This window comes from Pseudorca crassidens, chromosome 3 (assembly GCF_039906515.1).
Source record: "Pseudorca crassidens isolate mPseCra1 chromosome 3, mPseCra1.hap1, whole genome shotgun sequence".
NCBI classification, from domain to species: Eukaryota; Metazoa; Chordata; class Mammalia; order Artiodactyla; family Delphinidae; genus Pseudorca; species Pseudorca crassidens.
In genome coordinates, this window is record NC_090298.1 from 93,605,243 (window position 1) to 93,627,678 (window position 22,436).

At 36.7% G+C, this 22,436-nt stretch overlaps 1 protein-coding gene and 1 long non-coding RNA gene across 2 annotated transcripts in view; both read left to right on the forward strand.

Annotated features, from left to right (window-relative positions):
• LOC137220773 (uncharacterized) overlaps window positions 1–1,068 on the forward strand; it is a 148,995-nt gene extending 147,927 nt beyond the window's left edge. Inside the window, exon 4 of the long non-coding RNA XR_010941791.1 lies at window positions 883–1,068. This is a non-coding gene — a long non-coding RNA (uncharacterized lncRNA). The remainder of the gene's footprint in view (window positions 1–882) is intronic.
• Window positions 1,069–12,306: 11,238 nt separating this feature from the next.
• The window catches only part of KCNN2 (potassium calcium-activated channel subfamily N member 2), a 327,349-nt gene continuing 317,219 nt past the window's right edge, over window positions 12,307–22,436 (forward strand). Inside the window, exon 1 of the mRNA XM_067731458.1 lies at window positions 12,307–12,394. The gene's annotated coding sequence lies outside the window, so the exon portion shown is untranslated. The remainder of the gene's footprint in view (window positions 12,395–22,436) is intronic.

Genomic DNA, 22,436 nt, shown 5'->3' on the forward strand with positions numbered 1-22,436 from the left:
CCCATGGCCTTCACATGTTTGAAAACTAGCTCTGTAAGCAATTTTAGAAGCTCTTCTTGCCCCTCTAAGTTAGAAAAGGGATGTAAATTTGCCCTGCAACATTTGTCTTAGCCAAAATTTTTCAGCAGTTTTTAATACCTAGAATTAGACTAAGAAATAAAGTTTTAGGGCTCTACCATCTAGACTTGGAAGCATTTTTATTCACTGGCCTGCTAGCCAAACTATGCTCAGGGGCAAATGTAGCATTTGGTTCTTTTTAGTTCTAAAATAGAACTCAGTTATTTTGAAAATAATGTTAAGTTTGGTCTGATGAATTTATTACTTCAACTGGGATTCTCCTCTCTGGCTATGATTTTCAGACATTCTTGATTTAGTGACTCATTTTTTCAGCCAGTAACTTCCCCTTTCTCTCTTCAGCCTGCCATTACTATACCAAGAAAAGAAAATAGTTTGAAATTTCAATAATGTGAGAAAGAAATGAAAAACAGAAAGGAACTTATTTCCTCAGTTTTGATCTCAGAAAGGAGACTACACTTAGATATGGTATTTGGTTTGGGCTAATATAGGAAATAATTGACTATTAGCACATGACTCTGTAATCAGTGACAGGATGCCCAACTGATTAGACTCAGTTATAAACATTTCGGGAAAACTTAGTTTGGTGGATCTCAAAGTATCCCTAAAACCAGTATGATGTATAAACTCCCAAGGACAGGGTATCTCAGAGGAATCAGAATGATCTGAGGTTCTAATGTAAAAGATAAATTTCTGAGCTTCACTCCAAATTTTTTTAAGTAAAATCATTGAGATGGTATCAATAGATTCAGACAAATCATTGACAAAATACAACATGCACTCATAATAAATTTCTCATTAAACTAGGAAAAGAGGGAAACCTCAACTTGATAAAGAAAATCTACAAAAATCTACAGAGAGGACCTTCAAGATGGCAGAGGAGTAAGATGTGGAGATCACCTTCCTCCCCACAAATACGTCAGAAATACATCTACACGTGGAACAACTCCTATAGAACGCCTACTGAACGCTGGCAGAAGACCTCAGACCTTCCAAAAGGCAAGAAACTCCCCACGTACCTGGGTAGGGCAAAAGAAAAAAGAATAAACAGAGACAAAATGATAGGGACGGGACCTGCACCACTGGGAGGGAGCTGTGAAGGAGGAAAGGTTTCCACACACTAGGAAGCCCCTTCGCGGGTGGAGACTGCGGGTGGCGGAGGGGAAAGCTTCGGGGCCGCGGAGGAGAGCACAGCAACAGGGGTGCTGGGGGCAAGGCGGCGTGATTCCCGCACAGAGGATCGGTGCCGACTGGCACTCACCAGCCCAAGAGGCTTGTCTGCTCAACCGCCGGGGCGGGCGGGGGCTGGGAGCTGAGGCTCGGGCTTTGGTCGGAGCAGCGCAGGGAGAGGACTGGGGTTGGTGGCGTGAACACAGCTTGGAGGGGTTACTGCACCATGGCTAGCCGGAGGGAGTCCAGGCAAAACTCTGCAACTGCCTAAGAGTCGAGAGACCATTGTTTCAGGGTGCGCGAGGAGAGGAGATTCAGAGCACCACCTAAACGAACTCCAGAGACGGGCGCGAGGTGCGGCTATCAGCACGGACCCCAGAGATGGGCATGAGATGCTAGGGCTGCTGCTGCAGCCACCAAGAAGCCTGTGTGCGAGCACAGGTCATTATCCACACCTCCCCTCCCGGGAGCCTGTGCAGCCTGCCACTGCCAGGGTCCTGTGATCCAGGGACAAAGTCCCTGGGAGAACACGTGGTGCGCCTCAGGCTGGTGCAATGTCACTCTGGCCTCTGCTGCTGCAGCCTCGCCCCGCATCCGTACCCCTCCCTCCCCCCAGGCCTGAGTGAGCCAGAGCCCCCGAATCAGCTGCTCCTTTAACCCCATCCTATCTGGACGGGAACAGACACCCTCAGGCCACCTACATGCATAGGCAGGGACAAATCCAAAGCTGAAAGCCAGGAGCTGTGTGAACAAAGAAGAGAAAGGGAAATCTCTCCCTGAAGCCTCAGGAGCAGCGGGTTAAATCTCCACAATCAACTTGATGTACCCTGCATCTGTGGAATACCTGAATAGACAAAGAATCATCCCAAAATTGCGGTGGTGGACGTTGGGAGCAACTGTAAACTTGAGTTTGCTGTATACTACTATCTAGTTTCTGATTTATAGGTTTATCTTAGTTTAGTTTTTAGCACTTGTTATCATTGGTGGATTTTTTTTATTGGTTTGATTGCTCTCTTCTTATTTTTACTCTTTTATATTTTTTAATATATTTAAAAAATTTTTACTTTAATAACTTTATTTTATTTTATTTATTTTTCCTCCCTTTCCTTCTGAGCTATGTGGCTGACAGTGTCTTGGTGCTCTGGCCTAGTGTCAGACCTGAGCCTCTGAGGTGAGAGAGCCGAGCCGAGTTTAGGACATTGGACCACCAGAGACCTCCTGGCCCCATGAAATATCAATTAGTGAGAGCTCTCCCAGAGATCTCTGCCTCAATGCTAAGACCCAATTCATTCTATAACAAGCAAGCTCCAGTATTGGACACCCCATGCCCAACAACTTAGCAAGACAGGAACACAACCAAACCCATTAGCAGAGAGGCTTCCTGAAATCATAATAAGTTCACAGACACCCCAAAACACACCACAGGACACAGTCCTGCCCACGAGAGAGACAAGATTCAGCCTCATGCACCAGAACACAGGCACCAGCCCCTTCCACCAAGAAGCCTACACAACCCACTGAACCAACCTTACCCACTGGGGGCAGACACCAAAAACAATGGGAACTATGAACCTGCAGCCTACAAAAAGGAGACACCAAACACATTAAGTTAAGCAATATGAGACGACAGAGAAATATGCAGCAGATGAAGGAGCAAGATAAAAATCCACCACACCAAACAAATCAAGAGGAAATAGGCAGTCTACCTGAAAAAGAATTCAGAGTAATAATAGTAAAGATGATCCAAAATCTTGGAAATAGAATGGAGAAAATACAAGAAACTTTTAACAAAGACCTAGAAGAACTAAAGAGCAAACAAACAATGATGAACAACACAATAAATGAAATTAAAATTCTCTAGAAGGGATCAATAGCAGAATAACTGAGGCAGAAGAACAAAGTGACCTGGAAGATAAAATAGTGGAAATAACTACTGCAGAGCAGAATAAAGAAAAAAAAAATGAACACTATTGAGGACAGTCTTAGAGACCTCTGGAAAATCATTAAATGCACCAACATTCAAATTATAGGGGTCCCAGGAGAAGAAGAGAAAAAGAAAGGAATTGAGAAAATATTTGAAAAGATTATAGTTGAAAACTTCCCTAATATGGGAAAGGAAATAGTCAGTCAAGTCCAGCAAGCACAGAAAGTCCCATACAGGATAAATCCAAGGAGAAACATGTCAAGACACATATTAATCAAACTATCAATATTTAAATACAAAGAAAAAAATTAAAATCAGCAAGGGAAAAACAACAAATAACATTCAAGGGAATCCCCATAAGATTAACAGCTGATCTTTCAGCAGAAGCTCTGCAAGGGAGTGGCAGGAGATATTTAAAGTGATGAAAGGGAAAAACCTACAACCAAGATTACTCTACCCAGCAAGAATCTCATTCACATTCGAGGGAGAAATTAAAACCTTTAGAGACACGCAAAAGTTAAGAGAATTCAGCACCACAAAACCAGCTTTACAACAAATACCAAAGGAACTTCTCTAGGCACAAAACACAAGAGAAGGAAAAGACCTACAATAACAAACCCAAAACAATTAAGAAAATGGTAATAGGAACATACATATCGATAATTACATTAAATCTAAATGGATTAAATGCTCCAACCAAAAGACATAGACTGGCTGAATGGATACAAAAACAAGACCCATATACATGCTGTCTACAAGAGACCCACTTCAGACCTAGGGGCACATAGAGACTGAAAGTGACAGGATGGGAAAAGATATTCCATTCAAGTGGAAATCAAAAGAAAGCTGGAATAGCAATTCTTATATCAGATAAAATAGACTTTACAATAAAGACTATTACAGGAGACAAAGAAGGACACTACATATTGATCAAGGGATCAATCCAAGAAGAAAATATAACAATTGTAAATATTTGTGCACCCAACATAGGAACACTTCAATATATAAGGCAAATGCTAACAGCCAAAAAAGGGGAAATTGACAGTAACACAATCATAGTAGGGGATTTTAACACCCCCCTTTCACCAATGGACTGATCATCCAACATGAAAATAAATAAGGAAATACAAGCTTTAAATGATACATTAAACAAGATGGACCTAACTGATATTTTTAGGACATTCCATCCAAAGACAACAGAATACAGTTTCTTCTCAAGTGCTCATGGAACATTCCCCAGGATAGATCATATCTTAGGTTAGAAGTCAAGCCTTGGTAAATTTAAGAAAATTGAAATCATATCAAGTATCTTTTCTGACCACAACACTATGAGACTAGATATCAATTACAGGAAAAAATATGTAAAAAATACAAACACATGGAGGCTAAACAATACACTACTAAATAACCAAGAGATCACTGAAGAAATCAAAGAGGATATCAAAAAATACCTAGTAACAAATGAAAATGAAAACACGACAACCCAAAACCTCTGGGATGCGGCAAAAGCAGTTCTAAGGGGGAAGTTTATAGTAATATAATCCTACCTCAAGAAACAAGAAAAATCTCAAACAACTTAACCTTACACCTAATTCAATTAGAGTAAGAAGAACAAAAAAACCACAAAGTTAGCAGAAGGGAAGAAATCATAAAGAACAGATCAGAAATAAATGAAAAAGAAATGAAGGAAACGAGCAAATATCAATAAAAGTGAAAGTTGGTTCTTTGAGGAGATAAACAAAATTGATAAACCTTAGCCAGAGACATCAGGAGAAAAAGGGAGAACACTCTAATCAATAGAATTAGAAATGAAAAAGGGTAAGTAACTACTGACACTACAGAAATACAGAGGATCATGAGAGATTACTACAAACAACTATATGCCAATAAAATGGAGAACCTGGAAGAAATGGACAAATTCTTAGAAAAGCACAACCTTCTGAGACTGAACCAGGAAGAAATAGAAAATATAAACAGACCAACCACAAGCACTGGAATTGAGACTGTGAAGAAAAATCTTCCAACAAACAAGAGCTCAGGCCCAGATGGCTTCACAGGCAAATTCTGTCAAACATTTAGAGAAGAGCTAACACCTATCCTTCTCAAAATCTTCCAAAATATAGCAGAGGGAGGAACCCTCCCAAACTCATTCTTCGAGGCCACCATCACCCTGGTGCCAAACCCAGACAAAGATGTCACAAAAAAAGAAAACTACAGGCCAATATCACTGATGAACATAGATGCAAAAATCCTCAATAAAATTCTCACAAAGGGAATGCAGCAGCACATTAAAAGGGTCATATACAATGATTAAGTGGGCTTTATCCCAGGAATGCAATGATTCTTCAATATACGCAAATGAATCAATGTGATACACTGTATTAACAAATTGAAAGATAAAAACCGGATCAAAAACAGGATCATCTCAGTAGATGCAGAAAAAGCTTTAGGCAAGATTCAACTCCCATTTATGATAAAACCCCTCCAGAATGTAGGCATAGAGGGAACTTAGCTCAACATAATAAGGCCATATATGACAAACCCACAGCCAACATTGTTCTCAATGGTGAAAAACTGAAAGCCTTTCCACTAAGATCAGGAGCAAGACAAGGTTGCCCACTCTCACCACTATTATTCACCATAATTTTGGAAGTTTTATCCACAGCAATCAGAGAAGAAAAAGAAAAGGAATCCAAATCAGAAAAGAAGAAGTAAAACTGTCCCTTTTGGCAGATGACATGATACTATACATACAGAACCCTAAGGATGCTACCAGAAAACTACTAGAGCTAATCAATGAATTTTGTAAAGTAGCAGGATACAAAATTAATGCACAATGATGTATTACATTAATGATGAAAAATCTGAAAGAGAAATTAAGGAAACACTCCAATTTACCATTGCAACAAAAAGAGTAAAATACCTAGGACTAAACCTACCTAAGGAGACAAAAGACCTCTATGCAGATAACTATAAGACACTGATGAAACAAAATAAAGATGATACAAACAGATGGAGAGATATACCATGTTCTTGGATTGGAAGAACCAACACTGTGAAAATGACTCTCGTACCGAAAGCAATCTACAGATTCAATGCAATTCCTATCAAACTACTGCTTGCATTTTTCACAGAACTAGAACAAAAAATTTCAGAAGTTGTATGGAAACACAAAAGACCTCGAATAGCCAAAGTAATCTTGAAAAGAAAAGCAGAGCTGGGGGAATCAGGCTCTAAGACTTAGGCTATACTACAAAGCTACAGTAATCAAGACAGTATGGTACTGGTACAAAAACATAAATACAGATCACTGGAACAGGATAGAAAGCCCAGAGATAAACCCATGCACATATGGTCACCATATTTTTGATAAAGGAGGCAAGAATATACAATAGAGAAAAGACAGCCTCTTCTTAAGTGGTCCTTGGAAAACTGGACTGCTACATGTAAAAGAATGAAATTAGTACACAACCTGACACCATACACAAAAGTAAACTCAAAATAGATTAAAGACCTAAATGTAAGGCCAGACACTATAAAACTCTTTGAGGAAAACATAGGCAGGACATTCTATGACATAAATCACAGCAAGATCCTTTTTGACCCACCTCCTACAGAAATGGAAATAAAAACAGAAAGAAGCAAGTGGGACCTAATGAAACTTAAAACCTTTTGCACAGCAAAGGAAACCAGAAACAAGATGAAAAGACAGCCCTCAGAATGGGAGAATATATTTGCAAATGAAGCCACTGACAATGGATTAATCTCCAAAATTTACAGGCCACTCATGCAGCTCAATATCAAATAAGCAAACAAACCAATCGGGAAATGGTAAGAAGACCTAAATAGACATTTCTCCAAAGAAGATATACAGATTGCTAACAAACACATGAAAGAATGCTCAACATCACTAATCATTAGAGAAATGCAAACCAAAACTACAATGAAATATCACCTCACACCGGTCAGAATGTCCATCATCAAAAAATCTACAAACAATAAATGCTGGAGAGGGTGTGGAGAAAAGGGAACCCTCTTGCCCTGCTGGTGGGAATGTGAATTGGTACAGCCACTATGGAGAACAGTATGGAGGTTCCTTAGGAAACTAAAAACAGAACTACCATATGACCCAGCAATCCCACTACTGGGCATATACCCTGAGAAAATCATAATTCAAAAAGAGTCATGTACCACAATGTTCATTGCAGTACTCTTTACAATAGCCAAGACATGGAAGCAACCTAAGTGTCCATTGACAGATGAATGGATAAAGAAGATGTGGCTCATATATACAATGGAATATTACTTAGCCATAAAAAGAAAATAAATTGAGTTATTTGTAGTGAGATGGATGGCCCTAGAGTCTGTCATACAGAGTGAAGTAAGTCAGAAAGAGAAAGACAAATACTGTATGCTAACACATATATATGGAATCTAAAAGAAATAAAAAGGTTCTGAAGAACCTAGGGGTAGGACAGGAATAAAGATGCAGACTTAGAGAATGGACTTGAGGACACAGGGAGGGGGAAGGGTGAGCTGGGACGAAGTGAGAGAGTGTCATTTACATATATATACATTACCAAATGTAAAATAGATAGCTAGTGGGACACAGCCGCATAGCATAGGGAGATCAGCTTGATGCTTTGTGACCACCTAGAGTGGTGGGATAAGGGAGGGTGGGAGGGAGACGCAAGATGGAGGAGATATGGGGATATATATGTATACGTATAGTTGATTCACTTTGTTATACAACAGAAACTAACAACAATGCAAAGCAATTATAGTCCAATGAAGAAGATAAAAATACATAATTAAATTAATTAATTAATAAAAGAGACTGAAGCAGAAAAAAAATCTACCACTAACATCATATTTAATGCTGTGATCCTTGCAGTTTTCCCACTGAGATCAGGAACAAGGCAAGGATGTTACCATTCACAACTACTTTTCAACTACACACTTAAAGTCCAAACTAATGCAATAAGAAAAATAATTAATAGGTATTCCTAGATTGGTAAGGAAGAAATAAGACTGTTCACAGATGACATGATTTTCTATGTTGAAAATTGAAAAGAATTGCCAAAAACTTTCTGGAACTAATAAGCAGTTATAGCAAAGTTGCAGGAAACAAGGTTAATATACCAAAGTAAATTGCTTTCCTATATCCCAGCAGTGAACAACTGGAATTTGAAATTAAAAACATAATACCATATACGTTAGCATCCCCCAAAAGTAAATACCTAGGAAGAAATCTAATAAAATATGTATAATGTCTGTAAGAAGAAAACTACAAAACTCTGATAAAAGAAATCAAAGAATAAAGGTAGAACGAGTCAATGTTTATGGATAGGAAAACTCAATATTGTGAAGATATCAGTTCTTCCTACCTTGATCTATGGATTCAATGCAATTCTTTTTTTTTTTTTTTTTTTTTTTTTGGCTGCTTTGGGTCTTCGTTGCTTCGCATGGGCTTTCTCTAGTTGCGGCAAGCGGGAGCTACCCTTCATTGTGGTATGTGGGCTTCTCTTGTTGCAGAGCACGTGCTCTAGGTTCATGGGCTTCAGTAATTGTGGCACATGGGCTCAGTAGCTGTGGCACATGGGCTTAATTGCTCCGTGGCATCTTCCTGGACCAGAGCTCGAATGCATGTCCCCTGCATTGACAGGAGGATTCTTAACCACGGAGCCACCAGGGAAGTCCCTCAATGCAATTCTAATCAAATCCCAGCAAGTTATTTTGTGGATATTGACAAACTGACCCTAAAGTTTATATAGAATGGTAAAAGACCCAGCATAGCCAACACAGTATTAAAGGAGAAGAACAAAGTTGGAGGACTAACATTACCTGGCTTCAAGAATTCCTATAAGATACAGTGATTGAGAAAGTGTGCTATTGGTGAAAGAATGGACAGATAGATCAATTGAACATAATATAAAGCCCAGAAATAGCCCCCACACAAATACAGGCAACTGGTCTTTTACAAAAGAGCAAAGGTAATATAATGGAGAAAAGATAGTCTTTTCAACAAATTGTACTGGAACAACTGGACCATCCACATGCAAAAAAAAAAAAAAGAATCTAGACAAATCCTTACATCCCTCACAAAATTAACTCAAAATGGTTCATATATCTAAATGTAAAATGCAAATCTATAAAAATCCTAGAGATAACATAGGAGAAAATCTAGACCTTGAGTTTTAGGTATAACACCAAAAGATGATCCATAAAATAAGAATTGATAAATTGGACGTCATTGAAATTAAAATTTTTTCTGCTCTATGAAAGACACTGTGAAGAGAATGAAAAGATAAACCAAAGACTGGGAGAATATATGCAAAAGACATGTCTGATAAGCAACTGTTATCCAAAATATACAAAGTATCCTTAAAACTCAACAATAAAAGCCATCAACCTGATTTTAAAATAGGCCAAAAACTTTAATAGATACCTCACCAAAGAAGGTATACAGATGACAAATAAGCATGTGAAAAGATATTCAACATCATATGTCACTAGGGAAATGCAAATTAAAGCAATGAGATACCATTTCATACCTGTTAAAATGGCCAAAATCCAGAACCACTGACAACACCTAAAGCTGAAGAGGACAGAGAACAGTAGGAATTTTCATGCACTGCTGGAGGGAATGCAAAATAGAGCGGCCACTTTGGAATACAGTTTGGTGGTCTCTTACAGAAAACCAAATATACTCTTACCATGTGATTTGGCAATTACACTCCTTGGTATATACCCAAAGGAGTTGAAAACATGTCCACACAATATCCTGCACGCAGGTGTTCATAGCAGTTTTATAATTGCCAAAACTTTGAAGCAATCTAGATGTCCTTACAAAGTGAATGGACAAATAAACTATGGTGCATACAATGGAATATTATTTAGTGCTGCGAAAAAATAGCTATCAAGCCATGAAAAAAAGGAGGAACCTTAAAGGCATATTTTTGAATGAAATAAGCAAGTCTGAAAAGGCTATGTAATGTAGGATTCCAGCTATATGACATCCTGGAAAAGGCAAAACTATGGAGACAGGGAAAAGAGTAGTCTTTGCCAGGGGATAGTGAGGAGGGAGGGATAAATAGATGGAGCACAGACAATTTTTAGGGCAGTGAAAGTACTCTGTATGATCCTGTGATAGTGAATACATATCATTATACATTTGTCCAAACTCAGAGAATGTACAACACCAAGAATGAACCCTAGTGTAAACTATGGACATTAGCTAATAATGATGTGTCAATGTAGGTTCATCAAATGTGACAAAAGTACCACTCTGGTGGGGATGTTGATAATGAGGGAGGCTATGCATGTGCTGTGGCAGGGAGTTTATGGAAAATCTCTATACCTTCCACTCAATTTTGATGTGAACCTAAAACTCTAAAAAATTAAGTCTCTTTTTAAAACAATTAGGGAGCAAAGTCATTGGGATGGTAGTCAAAGAAAGACTATGGCAGGGGTCAGCAAACGTTTTCTGTAAAGGGCCAAGTATGGTCTTTATTGCACATTATTCTTTGTTTTTTGACAATTCCCTAAAAATGTAAAAACAATCGCCCACTGATTGCCTTAAAAATCAGTTGGCAGTTTGGATTAGGTCATAGCTTGCTGGTCTCTGAACTGTGTAATTAGAAACATTGGTCTTTCAGAAAACGTTCTGAATGCTAACTTTGCAAATAGATAAAATGTTTTTGAGTACCTCCTGGTTTAACAAATAATACATTAGAAATGTATATTCTAGTTAAAATGGTATTGTTAAGGGATGCATTGTCCACCTCCCTGAACACCCCCGACATAGCAATGCTAGACAAAATATTTTAAATATATATTTAAAGTATCTAGATGCTACATCACTATGACACTGAGCAAAAGGAGAGAGGAGTCTTACCCAAGAAGAGGAAAACAAAACTTCATGAAAGATGGCTGATAAACTCAGTAAACAGGTGAATTGTCATTCAAAGAAATACAATTACTAAGGCAATCTTCCAAAACAGATTTTCAAAACAAGTGTCTTTGAAATCCTAAAAGGGATATAGGAATAAGTAATATTTACAAAATAAGATAAAGGAATCATGAAATACAGACAGATGTGACTCAAGAATAGGGAAAACTAAAAAAAAAAAAAAAAAAAGAATAGGGAAAACTAAAAAGAACCAATTAGAGATTCTGGAATTGAAAATTATTGTCATGTTTTAATTAATAGGTGAACATAACTAAAGAGATAATATATTGGAAAACCTAGAACAAAACACTGAAATTTGGGGAAAAAAGTGAAAATAAATTAAAGACCCAGATCAGAAAATAGATTTGAGAAATTCTAACCTATGTTCCAAAAATAAGAAATATAGCCATGGGAAAGAGTCTAGATTTGAAGAAATGAGAGTGTATTCTGAGTTGACGAAAGACATAGATCCTCAAATAGATAGTGACCTAAGTGGTAAATATGAGAAATAAAAATTCAGTCCTATATACACTATAGTGATACCACCACCGTGTATGACACTTTCGCATGAAATAGGAAGCAGTACCTTCTGGCAGGTGCTGTCCATTAATTTCGTGATTTGGCTGAGTAGCTCGTGGCCTAGTTTTTGTCTTCACTTGATCCCTTGGCCACATTCCTCTGTGCAGGGCAAGAATTATAGAACTGTACATGGTATGACAGTAGGTGAAAAATAGAAGAATCTAATTAAAAGTTGTCTTATAGATTTCCTACAAAGTAGCAACACTTATGCTGACTGTAGCGTTTTTCTCCACATGTGTGTGATAATGCATGCTAGAAGGCAATAGAATAAACTCTTTAAATGCAGAGGAAAAAGGATTCACACCCTGAGGCACTATACAGCACTAAATTATCCTTCAAGAGTAAGGATGGGGCTTCCCTGGTGGTGCACTGGTTGAGAGTCCACCTGCCGATGCAGGGGACATGGGTTCGTGCCCCGGTCCGGAAGGATCCCACATACCGCGGAGCAGCTAGACCCATGAGCCATGGCCACTGAGCCTGCACATCCAGAGCCTGTGCTCCACAACAGGAGAGGCCACAACAATGAGAGGCCCGCGTACCGCGAAAAAAAAAAAAAGATTAAGGATGAAATAGTTTGGGACAAAATCTAATAGGATTTACCTCTTACAGATTCTTGCTGAGAGAACTACAAAAGGATGGATTCCAGCAAGAGAAAAAGTGAATCTAAGGAATGGAGTGGGATATAAGTAATAGTGGTGAGTACAAAATAGTAGTAAAATGTGTGCATTTAATTCTAATGTAACACACAGTGATTTTATTGAAAAAAGAATGTTAAATTTAGGTCAGCTGAATTTACTTCAATTGGATACTGCTCTCTGCCTATGGTTTCAACTATTTTCAATATAGTGACTCACTCATTTTCAACAATTAAGTGTCCATTTCTCCTGCTAACTGACTACCACTACACTAAGAAAAGGTAAACAGTTGTTATTTCAATAATACAAGGGAAAAAAACAAAGTATTTTTCTTTGTAACCCCTGAGTAAGCTCCCCTAGTGCTTATAAAAGTGCCTATCATGTAAAAGGTACTCAAAAATATTGATTGAATGAATAAATGTATTCTCCCTTATATTTTAAGAATAGTTTCCAGCACTTAGTAAGATTAGTTATTGGCACAGAGATTCATATCCTTGATTTGTTTTTCTCAAAAGACAGTGATAAAAATCACTGTGATTTAAAACATGTTACAAAGTCTACATTTTTAAGAACTAATGGCAAGCTTCAAAGAATAATTTTGGTGGAGATGGTTTTCTGGGTGTTCTATTTTAGGTTTTGAATAGATTAATCTTAGGTTAAAAAATAGTTGTTTTTTAAATTTAATTTATTTATTTTATACAGCAGGTTCTTATTATCTATTTTATACATGTTAGTATATGTATGTCAATCCCAATCTCCCAATTCATCCCACCACCAACACCCCATTTGAGCAACAAAGAAGACTGGTTCTTGGTTGGAAAGGAGATACGTGTTTTTAAAGTTCTTCATGAAGTATTCTTTCATGATATGTCACCCAGTTATTTTTATATGGAACAGGCAGACAAGCTTCTCACCGTCATCCCGGAAGCAATTTCTGTGTCCAGGCTGTGTTGCTGCCCTAGTATTCATTTAGGGCAATCTCAAAGATGGGCTGGCAGCTCCAACCTGGTGGTAAAATCATCACCTTGGCAGATTACTGGTCATTTCCTTACACTTTTGCTCCATACTCAGCTTGCCAGTCAGTAGTTGGGTACCTTTAAAGCACCAGCACTAATAGTCAAGGTTCCTCACCTAATTTTCTGATTACCTTAGAAAGAAATGGCTTTTGTCCATATTCTCATGGCCGCCAAGCTATGTGAGGCATTTATGTTAAAAGCCAGACTTTTCATGAAGCAGCTGGTTCAAGTACCAAAATATGCATGTTTTGGTATTTCTTGGTGAGTGAGCTATGAAAAAGTCCGGGTCTTGTATATGTTGTGTTGTTGTTTCATCTGGAGTTTTTGATTCTTAAAACTGGTGATGTGGCTACCTGCTGAGATTGAGCTGCCACAGAGAGCATGTATTTGGACTCAACTATTTAACCACTTAGGGCATCAGGATGAAAGCCACAGCTCATAATCCACATTGAAGTCCCTTCTGCTTTCATGCCTTCTGTCTTTCAGACTACTAACAACTAGTTAGCATCCATTGATTTTTGCAAAAATAAAACATAAACCTAATAAATATCTAATCAGTTTTTGCTCTCTTTTGCTACCTATTTAAAAGAAAATTTATAATTTAGATCAAGAGTTAAAGAAATATAAATACAATTCAACTGAGAGCATCCATTTGATATTAACACTTTCCCAGTCTTGGGTAGAAAAGTACCCTGATTTATTGGAATAAAAAGATTTCCAAAGACACATAGTGAGGAGTTTGGTGCTTTGGGGCTTCAGAAAAACTTGTTTAGAGAAAATTTTTTATGGAAATGCTTTTATTTACATTTTCAAACTCATTTCTTTGAAATTATTAGAGAGAGGGGACCATGTCCATTTTCCTTTAACTGTATTTTTCAATGTTTCAATAAAGCATATAGTATATATTTTTCACATATAATAAAATTAATGGTTATTTTGACAGTAAGACAGAAGGCTCACTGAGCATTTGAAAACAGCCATGATAAGTAGGGAAGTATATTATTCAGAATCCATGTAGTTGATAGAAACCAGAGTAATTTTAACAAGAAAATTTAATATAAAGAATGGTCATCCGGGAATTGGACATCTGATAAAGGGAACACTAATGTTTCACAGACCGTCCCTAGAACTGAGAAAATTAAGGGAAGAGATTAGAATTATCAAAAATTTAGAATCTTGGCTGAGGGACTCACAGAGCTTGGGCTCAGACTTCTGAGGAGAGGGTGTGGCTGAGCCAAGTTAGTGCCTCAGGAATGCCACAGAGATGCTGCACAGGACTGGGAACCAGACTTTTAAGGAGGAGATACCAACTGGCTTCTGCAGATGGGGCTAGTGAGAAGCCACAGTGATGTTGGTTCTGCCAGTGTTGGAAAAAATGCAACTGGAATCAGCTGCACTTACTGGAATAACCAACCACTGCCAGGTGTATCTTTGTTGGATGGTGATGAACGTAACAGGAATCAAAACAGGAAGAGGAAATAACCTAGAAGGACAGTATCCTTTTTCTCTTCTGTTGTCTACTCTCTCTCTAGTGCCCCCTATTGTCAGAGCCTAATGGCGATCCCGCTAGCCAAAGAGAAATAGTTTGCAGAGTCCCAGCCCCGGAATCGCAAAAAGTGAAGCTAAGAAACGATAGTTTAATAATGAGCACAGGAGAAGCTAAGAAACGATAGTTTAATAATGAGCACAGGAGAAAATAAAATAAAACTGACTTGTCTTGCTTGCCATCTCTATGATTATTTCATGAAAAATAAGTTTAATACTTTTAGCCTTCATATTTTAGGTAAAAATAATCATTTTTGAGAAAGTATTTTTCTTGCTCAATTAACTTAATGGAGTCTGCAAAGAAATTAGTTGGATAAAGATGGTTGGCTCAACATATGCATGTGCTTTCCCACATTTCTTAAAATAGCTGAAGAGGTATTTTTAAAAATAATCTTAATTATATTAAAAATAATAATAATAATTCACGACAGAAAGAAAGCAGAGGGGGGAAAAAGAAAGCTGATGAATTTGAAAAGGCACATCAACAAAGAAAGCAGGATAATGTCACTGCAGATGTGGGAGTGGTTCCCAGGGAGCTGCAACCCAAAAATCAATGAATATGAGAAGCAGGTAAGGTTTCTGGGACATTGGGATGAGTAATAGGGTAATTTCTTTATGAAGAGGAAAACCAGTCAGTCCCCGCCTTTTATCTCCAAAGGTGCTGAGCAGTGGGCAAAAGGAGTTTGCTGTCAAGATAAAGTGATGTGTGTAGGCTGTGAGGCCAGTGAGGGAGTCCCTTGCATGGCTAGTGACCCCTGGAAGGGGCATAGTGTCAGAGAGTAGAAGACCAGCTACAAACTCACCTACAAAACATGCCCTGCCCTCTTCCCACAAACACCTGAGGTAACTATCTAAGAAAGGAACAGGTCAAACAGTGACTCTGGAATACAAAGATGAACAGACAGTCAAGAATTGCATGAGGAAATCTGTCACTATGGAAGTCACCAAATTCACCAAATAGATGACTTTAGACCTGAAACTTTAATTATTAGAATAAACAAAAGTTAAACTATAATCGTTATTGAAGAGATGATATAACATCTATTTTTTAATTTGAAACATTTACTATAGATATTCCAAAATATGAACAAAGTATAAGCATATGTATATCGACTCATCCATTCCAGGAAGAATTGTAAAAAGACTTTGGGTTACAAGCAGATACACCTGCATTTGAACTCTGACTGCCCATTAATATATGTGTGATATTAAAATCTTGAAAATGACAGTCTGTTATAACATCTACTTGTAAAAAGCCATTATCAGAAGAAAAATGATTATCTTGGTAATTATAAATCATTGTTAATTTTAAAATAATCTTAATTGTTTTGTAAAACAGTAATTCATGACAGAAAGCAGGTGGGGGAAAAAGGAAGCAGATGAATTTAATTCATACAGAACAACACGGAATCAACAGTATTTATACCAATATAAATATCTTGGTAGAAATTTTAAGATCTCATTAGTTAGCTTAAAGGCAGAATAGACACAGCTAAAGAATGAATTAATATTGGGGTGCTTGTATCATTACATAAGTTAGAGTTTTCTTTTTTTCCAGATATATGCCCAGGAGTGGGATTACAGGATCATATAGTAACTCTAGTTTTTTTTCCCCTCCATTTAAGAAACCTCCATAACTGTTCTCCATGGTGGCTGTAGCAATTTACATTCCCATCAACAGTATAGGAGGGTTCTCTTTTCTCCACACCCTCTCCAGCATTTATTATTTGTAGACTTTTTGATCATAACCATTCTGACTAGTGCGAGGTGATACCTTATTGTGGTTTTGATTTACATTTCTCTAATAATGAGTGCTGTTGAGCATCTTTTCATGTGGCTGTTGGCCATCTGTATATCTTCTTTGGAGAAATGTCTATTCAGGTCTTCTGCCCATTTTTTGACTGAGTTGTTTTTTTGATATTGAGTTGTAAGAGCTCTTTGTATATTTTGGATACTGACCCCTTGTTGGTTGCATCTTTTGCAAATATTTTCTTCCATTCCATAGGTTATTTTTTCGTTTTTCTGATGGTTTCCTTTGCTGTGCAAAAGCTTTTAAGTTTGATTAGGTCCTATTTGTTTATTTTTGATTTTATTTCTTTTACCATGGGAGATAGATCTAAGAAGATATTGCTATGATTTATGTCCAAGAATGTTTTGCCTATGTTCACTTCTAGGAGTTTTATGGTGTCATGTCTTATATTTAGATATTTAAATCATTTTGAGTTTATTTTTGTATATAGTGTGAGGAAGTGTTCCAGTTTCATTGATTTACGTGTAGCTGTTGAGCTTTCCCAACACCACTTGTTGAAGGGGCTGTCTTTTCTCCATTGTATAGTCTTGCCTCCTTTGACATAGATTAATTGAATGTAGGTATGTGGGTTTATTTCTGGTCCCTCTATTCTGTTCCATTGATCTATATGTCTGCTTTTGTGCCAGCACGATGCTGTATTGATTCTTGTAGCTTTGTAGTATTGTCTGAAGTCTGCGAGGGTCATGCCTCCAGCTTTGTTCTTTTCCCTCAGGATTGCTTTGCCAATTCTTGGTCTTTGGTGGTTGCATATAAATGCTAAGATAATTTGTTCTAGTTCTGTGAAAAATGTCATGGGTAATTTGATAATGATTGCATTAAATATGTAGATTGCTTTGGTAGTATGGCCATTTTAACAATATTAATTCTTCCAGTCTAAGAGCATGGGATACCTTTCTGTTTCTTTGAAAGTATTACCGTAAGTACATTAATGCTTTAATAGGCTTAGTAGAAAAACATTCAAATTTGGAATCAGAAATAAAGAGTATGAAACTTAGTTCTTTCACTCTTAGCTGTATAATACTCTGTTTGGATTAAACTCCACATACCTCTTTCCTTTTTGTAAATGAGGATTATAATCCCTAACTTGCAAGGTTACGTGTGAAGAGTAAATATAAAACATGTAAATGTGAGGTACACATGAGGGGTATATATGAAGCATAGTCCTTGGAACACAGTAGATGGGTATTTGTTGATTTTTCATTATCTCAGTAAACATTGAGTGCTTGCTCTGTGCCAGACAATTATGACGATTATTATGATGAAAAAGTCCCAAGCCTTAGAATTTTCACTGATAGATGTTTGTAATTTGGGGAAGGATAAAAACAAGGATAAAAAATAAGCATTTTCCTTTACGTGATTAAGAGGTTTGAAGCTCTGGTACACACTATGTTGGAGTAAAAGACATCTCCAGTCTTAAGATGTCTTTTTAATTTATTTGAGATCAAATTCTATTTCATTAAAAAATTATTAAACATAGAGTCTCCTCTTGTTATAAGCCTCAAAATAAATTGAAGAATATATGAATTACTTTTGAGGTCTTGTTAGGTGAAGTAAGCAAAATCTATTTATATAAAGTTTATTAGCATGTGGAGTACAAGAGAAAATCTTGAATATTACATTTACCAAAACAGTATAATAAAACTACATTTTATGACTGCATTTCAGATTTTAAAAATGTTGTCAACCAAACTCATTTAAAAATCAGTCAGCTTAAAATGTATAAACTTTAACTGTCTATCTAATTACTTGAAATAAAATCATGGTGTTCTATTCTGCTTCTTAGGTAGAATGTTTTCTTTTAACAAAACATAGACCAAATAGCAGTATAATGTCTGAAATTTAAGTTTTGGTAATTTACTTTATGTTGCTCCATTTCTGTTATGTAAAATGAACTTTCTTCTTACTCAGCTCCTTACTTGGAAAGTGTATAATCATGATTTTTCACACTGTGTCTTCTTTATTATTTAATTAGGGGCTCAGAAATTTCAGAATGTTGTCAATCATATAGAAGAAAAAAGTGATTTTGGGGTTTATGTAATTTAAGCTTTATATTATAACTTTCTCTTTTGACCCATAAAATCTGTCATTTATATTTTCTCTTTATAAGTATTATGATTTTTTTTACTTTAAAAAATAAAAGACAATAACAGCAAAAAATCATTTTAATTTATATCATAAAAAATATTCATGGCATATTGCCTAATGCCCCTAATATTTAAAAAACATTAGAATAGATTATTTCTGGATATAACAAAACAGCTCGAAGAGAAATTAATTTGATTTCCTTAATTATTTCAATTATTACAATTATTATTTAATTAGTTTAATTAAATAAGAGAAAAGGTAAATCTTCAAAAACATAAGGTTGCCTAGAAGTAAAAGAAAAAATTCACTGATCCCTTTTCAGTACTTCAGATAAACCTATTTTCCTTTATATTACTCAGTGTTCATTTTCACAAGGATTCATAACAATAATGATGATTTCTTTTTAGAATTTTGATTCCTGGAAAATGTGAACTACTTGCTTGTTTTCTTCTCTCATCTGCTAAGATTTCTGCCATCACTTTTTGCACTTCCTTTTTAGCTTTTGTTGTCTAGGAGCTCTCCACTGAACTTAGTATTCAAACACAGCAATTATATTCTCACTGACATAGTTACCTCCTCCTTTTTCCTAAAAGGCCCTTGCTTTTTATCTTTATGTTAATTTCCTAGTGTACTCATGCATTTCACATGTAAATTTCTGAAATTCTTTTAAATGTTATAAATTCATAAATGGCTTTTCCTTAAAAATTCTATTTGTGATTATTTGATGTAGCAGATGAAGAAATGGAAGTGACAGTTAAATCTACACACACACACACACACACACACACACACACACAGAGTTTTTATTAAACAAAGCAAAGGTAACCTTGTTTAAGTTTACTCACTGGAAAAAAATATTATTATTGTGGTGCTACTGAGAAAAATGGAAGCAACTGGATCATTGAAAACATTTGGCAGTCTGGGGAAGATGGGACAGAGAGAAATAAGGCTCCATTTTAAAGCCAGAGACAAAGGGGGAGAGTATAGGCTGAAAGAGGACTGAGTCCCTGGAATGAACTTGAGTTTGCACTGAGTACATCCTCACAGCTGGAGCACACCTCACAAAATTTTTCTCTTTTTACTTGCGTTGAATACCAGGTATTTTAGATAGATACCACATAGACTTCCGTTAGAGTCTATCTGTTAAAACAAATAGACTTAAAAGTGAAAAATATCTCAAACACAATAGAAGTTAAAAGTTAAGATATTGTATTTCTTTTGAGATTGATTGGCAGTTAATTTTGTCCTTTAAATGTATTTACAAACAGAATTATGAAAGGTAAATTTAACACTAAAGTAGGATTCTTCATGTCCAAGGGATATTAATAAAGGTAGACCCAAGGATTGGTAGTGTCCTTATTTTAAATTTACCTGGAGAAACTGGTTTATTCTTTGATTTTCAGTCTCTTATTACATACTTGATAGATGACATTATGATCAATTCTGCTGACAGTGACCCCCAGGGTCACATTTATTAGCCTTCTAATTCTAGTGTTTTTCTAATCCAAGTGTAAATTAAGTTTGCCAGTTATGTTTAAAAACTGTGACAGCTAATTAAGAGAAAACTTAGGTTGAGTTGGTTGGCTGAATTTTGTGTAAATAGGAAAGGTGAATCCTCCAGAGCCCTGTTCATCACTGGATGGCTTAATCACTTATCCTATTCTCCAATTTCTAACTTCCCATGAAACTCCTTATTTTTCTGTTAAACTCTTCTACTTGGCATTAGTCTGTTACAGGTACACAGATCCATAGGATAATTGGATTCAAGACTACTAGCATCTGAATTGGCAAAAATATGTTTAAATGAATTGAATTCAAAGTATTGAATTCAAGGCTTCCCTGGTTACGCAGTGGTTGAGAGTCCGCCTGCCAATGCAGGGGACACGGGTTCATGCCCCCGTCCGGGAAGATCCCACATGCTGCGGAGCGGCTGGGCCCGTGAGCCATGGCTACTGAGCCTGCACGTCCGGAGCCTGTGTTCCGCAGCGGGAGAGGCCACAACAGTGAGAGGCCCACGTACCACGAAAAAAAATGTATTGAATTCAGTTAAAACACGTAATTCTATTCCACTGATTTCATTTTTTTTTTTTTTTTTACTTTTAAGACTTGTACTGATATCCCGATGATAAGTAATGTTGCAAAAATTGTGAGAGCCCCACTAACTTTATATTGCCACTGAGAATATCTGTGATTTGGCCACACTTTTCATTGTTTTGAGTAGAAATAGAACATGGCACATTGGAGTAAATTTTTAAGGTAAGAGCCTCCATGGAATAGAGAACTGATGGTCTTGCCTGAATTGGAAATAGAACACACGTCATCACTCCTATTTATTCTGCAGTTATTACATTAAATTTAATTCTAAATAAATGTTATAAAAATGTATAAAATTAATGGTCCATCTTAAATCATGCAGCATTTCCTTCTCTTCCTTTATAAATTATTAAAAATTTCATTAAAAAAAGAAAACTAAATAGTTACTGGTAACCATCAATAATCTTTCCAAATTTGCATATTGCCTTCCAATATGTTCCCATACCTCTTCCCTCTTGCGTCTCCCTCCCTCACACCCTCCCTATCCCACCCCTCTAGGAGCTGATCTCACTGTGCTATGCGGCTGCTTCCCACTAGCTATCTATTTTACATTTGGTAGTGTATATATGTCCATGCCACTCTCTCACTTTCCAGCTTATCCTTCCCCCTCCCCATATCTTCAAGTCCATTCTTGAGTAGGTCTGCATCTTTATTACTATCTTACCCCTAGGTTCTTCATGACATTTTTTTTTCTTAAATTCCATATATATGTGTTAGCATACGGTATTTGTCTTTCTCTTTCTGACTTACTTCACTCTGTATGACAGACTCTAGGTCCATCGACCTCATTACAGATAGCTCAATTTCGTTTCTTTTTATGGCTGGTAATATTCCATTGTATATATGTGCAACACCTTCTTTATCCATTCATCTGAAGATGGGCACTTAGGTTGTTTCCATCTCCTGGCTACTGTAAATAGAGCTGCAATGAACATTTTGGTACATGACTCTTTTTGAATTATGGTTTTCTCAGGGTATATGCCCAGTAGTGGGATTGCTGGGTCATATGGTAGTTCTATTTGTAGTTTTTTAAGGAACCTCCATACTGTTCTCCATAGTGGCTGTACCAATTCACATTCCCACCAGCAGTGCAAGAGTGTTCCCTTTTCTCCACACCCTCTCCAGCATTTATGGTTTGTAGATTTTTTGATGATGGCCATTCTGACTGATGTGAGAAGATATCTCATTGTAGTTTTGATTTACATTTCTCTAATGATTAATGATGTTGAGCATTCTTTCATGTGTTTGTTGACAGTCTGTATATCTTCTTTGGAGAAATGTCTATTTAGGTCTTCTGCCCATTTTTGGATTGGGTTGTTTGTTTTTCTGATATGGAGGTGCATGAGCTGCTTGTAAATTTTGGAGATTAATCCTTTGTCAGATGCTTCATTTGCAAATATTTTCTACCATTCTGAGGGTTGTCTTTTCATCTTGTTTACAGTTTCCTTTGCTGTGCAAAAGCTTTGAAGTTTCATTAGGTTCCATTTATTTATTTTTGTTTTTATTTCCATTTCTATAGGAGGTGGGTCAAAAAGGATCTTGCTGTGATTTA